Here is a 12,140-nt window from a genome sequence, read left to right as displayed (position 1 = left end):
GGTACGGTCTACTGAGTACTGAATATAACATCTGATATATTTCTCAGTTCGTTATTTTTTGGTTTACAATTGTTGGGAGGAGTCTAATTGATTACATGTACATGTCCAAGGATGGTCTAAGCCCTTCACGACTTCTCTATAAGGGCTCAACCAGACCAGGTGATGGACATTAAAGACATGTGATTCGTATATGAACAACTTCACAATGGAGCTGTCAACTCAATTCATCAAATGAAAGAATGCCCGAGTTAGTTCCCTACTGAGAATTGGAGTTGCATGTTCAGTTGAAAGAATAATTTAGAGAATGGATCGACATCAAAGATGTTGTCAAAGGAAATGCATTCAATTAAAGATGTTCTTCTGCAGGACTGCAGGTTTTATTGAAGACTAAAGATGAACTTGGTTTTATCCACAATGTAGAATTGAAATAGTAGACATTGTCTAGACAGTAACTACAAAATAGATATGAAGGTATCGTAGAAGTAACAGCATGTGTAGTCTAATTTTGGCGTTTTAACGAATGCAACACTCGTACCCGTGTGCATTCTAAAAGGTGGCGTTCTAATACTCTAATAGGACTTCCTATTTCGAAGTGAATGCAATACTGTATATGTTCCTCACGTGACCTGTCTTTATGCTATGCTGTATTTTAGCATCACCAATTTCTAAGGGCGTGCTTGTTAAAATTTCCTAACAAATTTAGGGCAGGAAAACATTTTTCTACTTAAAAATTGCCTGGCAAATAATTACTAGGAAAATTCTCTTTTGCCCCTACTTAGTTAAAATTACTAGGAAAATTCTTTTTGCCCCTACTTAGTTAAAAAATTGGAAATTTTGGCAATTGTGATTTGCCAGGTTTGTCGGTGTTTGATAAAAAAAAAATCCATCGGCAAATTTTTAACAACAAATCAATTTTTGACAACCTTAAAATTGTGCTTCTCTCACTCTCTCTCTCACAAGGTTAGAAGGTTAGCCGCCTCATCTCTCTCTCTCTCTCTTTCTTTTTTTTTTTCCATATATATATTTATTGATAATTGCCTGATTGTATTCATTCAAAGATAAAAACATTACATTCAAGACAACAAGCTGAAAGCAAGAAAAACAAAGATGTAATCAGTACAACTGTAACAAATAAGAGCACTAAAAATCCTGTCTTCTCAACATAAACTCCACCAAATCCAAGCACCCAACAGCATCAACAAAACCACATTGGAAACCCCATCTTCTTCCCCGAACCAGCTTCAAACTTGCTCGTACATCCACCGTGTTGGATCTCCCAGAATAAAGACTCGAAAGTCTTCAAATCGCACATTATAAAACTCCACGACAAAGGTGGCAGATTGGCAATTCTAAAAAAGAACGCCCCACCATAAGCCCAATAAATGAGCGGTGGCCTGACCAAGGTACCCAATCCAGCAATCCGGAGAGGGGGTAGATTTAGGGAGAGAGCCATGGCTTTGGACAAACAAAATTTAAAGCCAAACCAGAATTTCGGACTCAAGGGGCTGAACCCATGGCATTGACGCCGATTGAGAGATGCTAGACCTAGAAGAACCAGCTTGAACCAAACACCACCAACAGAACACCAACAAAAACTTTGATCTGCTTATTCATGGTCTTCATACAAAATAAGATCTGCAAAATTCGGAAAACCTAGATCTCATGAAACTAAATAGTAGGACCAGTGTCGATCTTCCAAAGGGTTAGAGAAACCCCTACATACAAACAAAGAAGATGAAAAAAGACCAGCTTTTTTTTTTTTTATATATATATATATTTCACACTATTTCATATGTTAAACAAACAAGGAAACAATCATATCCGTCGTTTCTTAGTTTCAACTCCAACCGATAGACAATATTTATTATTTAGGAATAGATACAAGGATGGTAAGTTATCTCAACCGCGTCAATCATGATTCATGAAGATAACGCTTTAGTTGAGAGAAAACAATGAGAAGATGAAGTTTCTTGATGTTTATTGCACATCTGATTAGAAATATCGTTGAGGCTTCTTTTGATAAATTAAAGAATCCGTTTGTATGGTTGTTTTTTTTAATAGACAAACACAATAGAAGCTGTTTGAGAATGATGATCATAAGAGCTTCTCATCAACGAATGAATTCATAATTTTCATGGCACAAACTCTTTCATTGATGAATTGAAGAATTTGCGGGAAAACGAGGAGTTTCTTAATGGACAAACCGATGGTTGGAGACCTAAATATATGACTAGATGAGATTTCCTCGTGTAATTCTTCATTTTGTGACAATTCTGATAACATATTTTATAATTCATTTGAATAATTCAGACCCTCTTCAATACGGTTGTCTATGAAGAAAAAACAACATTAAGTTATAAGGTAGTTAGTAAGTCATATGAATTGATTAGTAAGAATTTCATCACTTCTATGACTCAGCCACCAAGTTCTAATTGAAACACTCGTATACTACACACTATATTCAAAACTTAAGACGTGATATGAACCAACCAACTATATTCTATTTACTAAAACCAACTATAAAACATCACATTCTAGAAAAAATTCGGCAATCTCATTTGTATTTTCGACATTTCATATACACACATCCTATCATAACATGAAAATCTAATAAATATACATCCAAGGCTTATATAAAACCTTAGACCTTAGTTGTAAACCCAACTACTAAAAAATATACTAATTCAAAAAACCAACTACTTGGTCGTAATAAAAATTTACATTAAAAAGACAACGTGAACCATTATAAAATATAATTATAACACTATCACATATTTAAAGTGGTCCCATGGTATCTTGCCATGTCATTAAAGCCAGAGCATCTCTCCAATTTATCCAACCGTGGGCAGGTACCATATCAATTTGAACTTGTTGGTCTTCATTACCGTTAGTGTCATCCTCATTAATGCCCGCATCCCCATTTCCTCATCCGAGCTCGATTCTTCGTCGGTTAACGTACTATCTGGGTTTTCCTCCCTCAAGAAGTTATGGATAACACAACATGCAAGGATTACTTTCGTGTGTACATTCGTATCATAATGAGGAGCATGCCTAAGACATGCAAAACGTTTCTTCAACAACCCGATTGTTCCCTCAACAACCATACGCAATGATGAATGCCTAAAATTATACAACTCTTTGTAATCTTGAGCATTCTCTGTGCCTATGTCACGGAGATGATATCGTGTACCACGAAAGGGTGTGAGGAATCCCAAGACTAATGCGAAACCAGCATCCGCAAGATAGTACTTTGATCCTGGGAGGGTGTCATGTTAAGTTTAGTATATGACATTTTCAGGTACTAAGATAGATTATAATTATAAACCTTGACATACCAATGGCTAGAGTAAGTTTGTGCCCAGGGCAAGATACAACACTCCTCAAGACTCGACTATCATGAGCAAAACCCTCCCATGCATCTAGCAAGTACATAAGTAAACTTCATGTCAAACGTACAAACAACCAACACATTTTGGCTAACGACACCCTTCCCATTATGATATCTACCTTGATCTTTCACATCTACTTTGGTAGCAATGTGAGTACCATTAATAGCACCCACAGCGTCCTAAAACCAAAAACATTTGTTAACGGCAATTTTATAAGTCAAAAGTTTAATAGGATGGACATCTCTCTAACCTGAAAATACTTATGCCATTCTTTTGTTTCTGAGCATTGCTGAAGAGAGTTTGCAGTGGTAGAATTATTAACCACTTCTCTATATAACCTCAAAATCACTTGCAATACCACATGAAAATAACGATGAACTATTTCACATGAGCGGAAGAATTGCAACTCAATATTTCATTGTTGCATGTCATGCCCGATTGTGTACAAGAAATACACGACTTGCTCCTCTACTTACAGATATCGGCTGTCATTAAGACCAAGTACGCACAAATGGAGGCAGAAGCGACGAAACATTTCTCTATTCATCCTCAACATGTTATGACAATAGTGGTCACTGTCCATATAAAACCTCCTCAACACAACACTCCGTTGCAGATCCATATTCCTACGCAGAGCCCTAGGTATGGGTGTAGGTATGGCTCTAACAACCTTACGCCTAGTCATATATATCCTATACCACCAATCGTAGTATGCCATCATAGCTTGAGCAATAATAACAACCACCAAAGTCGCGACTGCCCTACGCTCACGTGTAGTTCTCCTCATTCTATACAAACTCATAAAGTGTAATAATAAGTAGCAACTAAAATATCCACAAAGTCGAGATACAATTAATATATATATAGTCATATACGAAATGACTAACAATTCTACATAACAGAAATATGTTCATAATCAATTCTACTTCCATTAATAACTCTCTACAGTCCAAAAGAAGTCATAAGTTACCAAAATAACTCTCTACATAAAAGAAACATGTTCAAATTAATGATACTAATATGTTAATTAGTTACCAAAACAACTATTCATAACAAATTTATTCACAAAATGTACAAATTGATCATGCTTCACGATAGACAAACATGAGATATCTTTTTCATCCTTTTTCTTCTTGGAATTAACAAAAATATTTTTTGGGAAAAGCTTACATATTTTTAGAGCATGTACATATAAAAGCTTAAAGTGATATGCGCACCTAGGTTCATTGCCTCATTGGCAACATGCAACTGATATCAGAACTTAACCACAATTGTTTATGATGTGATGTGAGGACACTGATTGCAATATATGGTAAGACAATATTAAAAAATATCTACAATATATAAGTACATAGCAATTAGACAAGATCAGGCCACTGAAGCCAACATAGGATATAAAATGCAAGCTCAAAGAAGAGTAACCACTAACTCCCATACAAGCAGCATCCACAGTTTTGCACACCCTAACGTCAACCAAATCCTAATGTCATTAAAAACTATACTGGCAATCTGCTCCCCCAACATCGAAAGTGGGTGAATACAAACAAAGTACACTAAACATTTGATAAAGGCCAAACACACCATTTACATCCTAACCCCTTCATCCAAAAAAAATCCAAAAAATTGTAACTTAAACAATAGAATAAGCATGATTTTCTTTTCCAGTACCCTACACGCTAACAAGCCTGACTTCCACAATCTTGATTGGCCCTCATTCCTTCTTTTATACACACAAAAACTGCAAGTTGGTCAATGTTTTTTTACATCTCAATTCTCAATTTGCTAATCTTAAATAGTATATGCAAGGTTTATTACTATACTGACTTATACATTGTGGGTTTGGTGGATGGGTAAAGGTCTGCCTAACTACTAAAAACCTTGGATGCACCTACAAAGGTGAGCTACATGAATGGCATTTTATTCGGAAAGACGACAACTGATATTCACATTTTTGCTATGTTAGAGATTTGAATCTCTTCCTTGGCCAAAATGCAAAACAAATATTTCCTTACTCACGATCTTCGTGTTCATATAATTTGGAGTAGGGATTCGAACCAACCTAAATTCTAGGACCACTTACAACTTGATTTTACTCTTTTAGGAAACTAGTGAGTAAATTTAACTATATTTGTATAAATGCTAAATACTTAGTTTATTTACTACATAAAAATTTAAAATATTAAGTTACGTAAACATGCAACTAAGACAAGATAAAATTTTAATAAAACAAAAGTGGAGAGTTAATTCTCCTCATGTGAAGATAACTTTTGTTATTTGATTTTAGTAAATGCCCATCTAATCTTCCTAGAACTCTTAGATAAGTCCTAATAAAAGAAAACTTGATCCCTAATATATATGACTCATCTCTAAGCTCATACATGCTAGCATGTAGAACCAAAGTAATGACTTATCTCTAAGCTCAACACTTTGATCCCTAACTAGACATTACACCAAATATCATTTTGGGATAGGATGTAGGTCTAGTTGTTTTTCCTAACCAACTTACTAAACCAAATAACAAAGATTTTCCCTCACATAAATATTATTAACTCCCCACAAAGGGGAGGTTTAGCTCATGGTCCTTGGGCTAAAAGATGACTAATGTAGAATGTAAAAAAAGAGGGAGAGAGAACAAAAAGAAGAAAATAACTATAAAAACTCACTTGCATTTATATTTTATTTCCACTAGAAGAAAACAAAGTTTCCTCCATTAAAACTATTACAAGCTTTTGTTTCAAAACCAAAAACTAAAAACTATCTAAAACTAAGGAACTAAAATAATACATGGTAAAGGAAAAGAAGTCAAGGGAGTAAATGGATTGTCCCCCCTTGTTTTGTTTTTTTCTCTATTTGAGAGAAATCTCATTTCCTCCCACGTGAAACACCAAACCACATTTACTTCATTTTTATCCACCACATTAAAACAAAGTGACACATTGCCTTTTTTTTCACTATTAACACCTAATCTAATTAATTACATGCAAGGTGTCAATTTTGCACCAATAATTTGGCATTTTTATCTTGACATGCTCCATGATTGATGACTCATCAAATTTTACGGGCCCGTAAATGTGGGTCCACGTGCAGTCCAGTGGCAGTCTGGTCTTTTGGCAATTTTACAACTTCCCGCCTATGCGTAGAATTCATCGCCCTCATTGTCTGAGCAGCTCACATGTCGCATTCGGAGTCCTGGTTCAAGAGGTAAGAGCTTCGGAAGTTTGATGCTTCTGTGCGGATTTGTTGGGCTTTACATGGCTGATTTGGAAGAATTCATATATATGTCGTTCCCCGTGCTTTAACGCAAGTTTAACTAATATATTCATGTTTACTGCGAATACCTACAAAAGTACGAAAATATATTTATTTCATGATTATTAAACATATAATTAACCAAATTTATATGTCTCAATGGGGTTTTATATTACAGTTTTGGGTGCTTATCACACTACCCCCAAACAGCACTTTGCTTGTCCTCAAGTAAAGAAGAGACATTAAAATAGATAAATGGCCAAAAATGTGTAGTCCTAACTAATTCTCGTTTCACAGAGTGCGGTTGCATTAACCATATGTAACAAGGTCTTAAACCACTAGGAATTCCCTAGTGGACGAGTTATAGCCTCGTGAGAGTTTTCCAGAGAAGATACTCACAAACTTCATTTATACTACAACGACTCAGTGACAAAAACTCGTTTCCTAAATTAATCTCAGATATCCGTACATCTCCTTAGCAGGGAACGAGGATTGATTTATTTGAAACTCAAGTTAATATGCATTCAATAATTAAAACATCTACATATGATAATGCATACAATGAACTTTGCATTGAAATGTACTAGCAGGACCGTTTCTGGATCCTTTGGAGAGCGTACCTAAATGGGTTCTCACAGGTATGTGTCAAAACAGAATTCCACTCAAAATTTTACCACTCAGGTTTTGTTAACTCCAATATGCAGTGGGCACACGTTTCCTCACATCTCAATGACAGTCAGAGGAGTCGATGTTGATCAATCACGTCTACTACTTATTATCACACCACCCTACTCCTAATTGAGCTAGAGGTCTTTATTAGGTATTATGGGGTTTAGGTGATAGTGTACAAGAAAATGGAAATGGATAATCAAAATTTACGAGTATGAGATAATAGGGTCTTTAAGATATTTATACTAGAGAATTCCTTGTTTTCCTTCCTTCTTCTAACTGAGTTTTCCAACCTTGTTCTTAAGCCTCTGGATACTGATGATTTTTTTTTTGCTTAAGAAGATGATACTATTTTTCTTTCCTGAAACAAGTAACTGACTTTTATTTTTCCACATTTCATCATATTTCTCATACTCATCACTTAGGTAGGTTCTTTTATTTGGTTTAATAGATGGAAAAGGAATTTTTGGTGAAAGTGAAAGGTTTGATGAAAAGTTCAGTGGAGTGACTAGCGGTAAAATTTGTAACAGGTAAGAATTTTTAGCTATGTCGATCCAAAGAAGGCCTAAATTCTCGCCTAGGGTTCGGGTAGTGATCAAGTAAGTAGATGCTTGATTTTCTCTAATCGGAAAAACTACTCCTCTGTGTCATCACACACAAATCACTCATGTCAAAACTTTTGGTTAGATTCTCACAGGATTTATAGTTTAAGTAACTAATCGTTGGTTCCAGAAACTTACTGCTATGTACAATCGATGATACTCATCAGTGCATGAATGTTCATGAAAAGATGTATAAACTATTGCATACGTATTATCTTAAGTTTCTTAAAACAAATCATAATTCGGATACTAATGTGAGATTTCTAGACAATTTTCATCATTGAAAAGGAAACCAGACTTTGTCACTAAGTACAATTATTAACAAGAAAATAAAAACTATATACAGGTTACAATATGCCTAATTTTTGCTACAGGTTTAAAAGCACCCCTAAACTGAATGATGTTTAGTCCTCGAAATATCAATAAATAAAGAGAGAAATTACCTGAGAACCGTGAACAAAATTAGGGCTAGATTGCTGAAACAGAAAGGTTGGAGAACATAATATATTATACAGAAAGGAACAATGAAATTAATAATAGCACACGAAATAATGAAAGACAATAGCACACGAAACATAATTTTTAGCTAGATATATGTACAATGGCAAGCTCAAATTTACCATCCAAATAGGATGTGTAGGTCCGGCAAGGCCCTCAATAAGGAAATGCATTTCCTTAGCATCGCGCCAAAAGATAATAGTCTGCCAAATTTCTGCCAATTCTTTATCTCCGATTTCCTCAAATGTTTCTTCATATTTTCATCCGTCGGGTGACAACGAACATGCCTCAGGTACCGAGCAGGACACTTCCATTGACTAAACCTTAATGAACGAATGATTTTGTTTACATTGACACAGTCATGAAAAGTAGCTGCAAACTGTGGGAAATGTGTCTTCATGATTCGGCAAGCGGTTACAAGTAAAAGAATATATTGATCCTGAAAAGTGCGAGCTCGTTTCAGGTTGGAGATAACACAACCTAAGATGTTAAATAATGTATGACCTTGAGCCAGTGCACTGAATACTATGCAGGCAGCCTCATTGGCAGTAGAAAAATGCCAATCTCCCATGATGTTCAGGAGTACAAACGACATCGCAATCCCCATGTTCATGGTCATGCTTGTTAAGGGAATGGTGATGTCGCGCCATGGTACATGGCCAGCTCCTTCTCGTTTAATCTCAAGACCATCACCGTAAGTTTCGCGAAACACTTGCCACTGAAAGGAACGGTAAGAATTATGATAGATGTAATGTCATGATGCGGCCGGTTTGTGATATAGAAGATCTAAAGTTAGGGCAAGCTGTTGTTCAGAAAAAATATGATGTGTATCACCAACTAGGATTGTGAACCCGTCTAAGTAGAAGTCATACGCATGATTGAAAGCTGATGTGTCCTCCATATTAGCATAAAAGTATGCGGCCAAACTCGGAGAATAAGTTTGGTTAGGTTGAAAAACTAGGGAAGACCACCCAATGTTAGTGATGTAGTCACGGAAGAGATGGTCATAAGTATTGGAATCCATCATAAACTGAAAGGATTGCTCAGGAATGAGTTTTGGAGGTGTCATGTTTGATGAAGATGCCATGGTAGATAAAGTAAAGAAATGGGCAATGAGAAAGGCAACTGGATGGATAAATGAGTATGGAAGAAAATAAATCCTCCTGTAGCGTCCCGCTAGTCCACCTTAGAAAATAAAGAACCGCTCGGTCCAACCCGTGTGTACCCAATCTCTAAAGAAAATTTTTAAGTAGCTGATACAGGTTCAGAAACTTAGGCCCGGTTTTGTACTGTATATGTCTAGGAGTTGGGTCTATTAAAAATTGAACAAGATCGGAGAAAATCAACCAGCGCGCGCGAGGTTTGGCTAGCTGACGTGACTCAAGTATCGTGCACACGAAGTAATCGTTCGAAACAGGCTAAAATTTTCACATAAGTCTTATGTCAAGGTGTAGATTAGGCTCCAGGTCCTAACTTTTGGATTCTGTAAGCGAAACAAAAAATAGTACACGGATCAATAGCGAAACGAGAAAAAAAAACACGAAACGAACAAAAACAAAATAATGGAAGGTTAAGAGATGGGGGGAGGTTCCCCTTGGAGCAATTCCAGCTTGTAAGGGAAGATCCTTTGGTCCTTAGGATGGCAGCGGCGCCATTTTGATATTCACCTTTTTGCTATGTTACATATTTGAATCTCTTCCTTGGCCAAAATGCAGAACAAATATTTCCTTACTCACGATCTTCGTGTTTATATAATTTGGAGTAGGGATTCGAACCAACCTAAATTCTAGGACCACTTACAACTTGGTTTTACTCTTTTAGGAAACTAGTAAGTAAGTTTAACTATGCTTGTATAAATACTAAATACTTGGTTTCTTTACTACACAAAAATTTAAAATATTAAGTTATGTAAACATTCAACTAAGACAAGATAAAATTTTAATAAAACAAAAGTGGAGAGTTAATTCTCCTCATGTGAAGATAACTTTTGTTATTTGATTTTAGTAAGTGCATTTAATCTTCCTAGAACTCTTAGACAAGTCCTAATAAAAGAAAACTTGATCCCTAACATATATGACTCATCTCTAAGCTCATACATGCTAGCATGTAGAACCAAATCAATGACTTATCTCTAAGCTCATCACTTTGATCCCTAACTAGATATTACACCAACTATTATTTTGGGATAGGATGTAGGTCTAGTTGTTCTTCCTAAATAACTTACTAAACCAAATAACAAAGATTTTTCCCTCACATGAGTATTATTAACTCCCCACAAAGGGGAGGTTTAGCTCATGGTCCTTGGGCTAAAAGATGACTAATGAAGAATGTAAAAAAAGAGGGAGAGAGAACAAAAAGAAGAAAATAACTATAAAAACTCATTTGCATTTAGATTTTATTTCCACTAGAAGAAAACAAAGTTTTCTCCATTAAAACTATTACAAGCTTTTGTTTCAAAACCAAAAACTAAAAACTATCTAAAACTAAGGAACTAAAATAATACATGGTAAAGGAAAAGAAGTCAAGGGAGTAAATGGATTGTCCCCCTTGTTTTGTTTTTTTCTCTATTTGAGAGAAATCTCATTTCCTCCCACGTGAAACACCAAACCACATTTACTTCATTTTTATCCACCACATTAAAACAAAGTGACACCTTGCCTTTTTTTTCACTATTAACACCTAATCTAATTAATTACATGCAAGGTATTTGAGAGAAATTTCATTTTCTCCCACGTGAAACACCAAACCACATTTACTTCATTTTTATCCACCACATTAAAACAAAGTGACACCTTGCCTTTTTTTTTTCACTATTAACACCTAATCTAATTAATTACATGCAAGGTGTCAATTTTGCACCAATAATTTGGCATTTTTATCTTGAAATGCTTCATGATTGATGATTCATCAAATTTTGCTGGCCCGTATAGTGGGTTCACGTGCAGTCCAGTGGCGGTCTGGTCTTTTGGCAATATTACAACTTTCCGCCTATGCGTATAATTCATCGCCCTAATTGTCTGAGCAGCTCACTTGCCGCATTCGGAGTCCTGGTTCAAGTGGTAAGAGTTTCAGAAGTTTGATGCTTCTGTGCGGATTTGTTGGGCTTTACATGGCTGATTTGGAAGAATTCATATATATGTCGTTCCCCGTGCTTTAACGCAGGTTTAACCAATATATTCATGTTTACTGCGAATACCTGCAAAAGTACGAAAATATATTTATTTCATGATTATTAAACACATAATTAACCAAATTTATATGTCTCAATGGGATTTCATATTACAGTTTTGGGTGCTTATCAACAACTATTTGAAATTACTTCAGATTACTAGGTCAATTAGAACAGTGCCTCAAAATATCCAACCCGGCCTCAATAACTCCAGTCCTAAATTTGGACTCGAACCTCGTCACATCGACTTTACCATTTAACTGCTAGTCCAAAGACCTAATATTTCTAGCTATAAATTTCACCGAGTTAATGGCATCAATTTAGACTGAATGTTGTTTCAATAAAGGACTTGAAGAGAATGTTGTTTCAATAAAGGATATATATATAAATAATATATATATATATATATATATATATATATATATTGCTTCCACACATACACTTTTAGATGTTTTTTGTCTCTCGTTTCTAAATGAGTTCAGCACCAGGACTCAAACCATATCTCGAGGGTAGCTAAAAAAGCGCTTCTCCGATAGACATGGTTCGAAACGGTGCATCCTATGT

The sequence above is a fragment of the Coptis chinensis genome, chromosome 8, assembly GCF_015680905.1.
Source record: "Coptis chinensis isolate HL-2020 chromosome 8, ASM1568090v1, whole genome shotgun sequence".
In the NCBI taxonomy this organism is placed as follows: domain Eukaryota; kingdom Viridiplantae; phylum Streptophyta; class Magnoliopsida; order Ranunculales; family Ranunculaceae; genus Coptis; species Coptis chinensis.
This window is presented reverse-complemented; position numbering follows the sequence as displayed.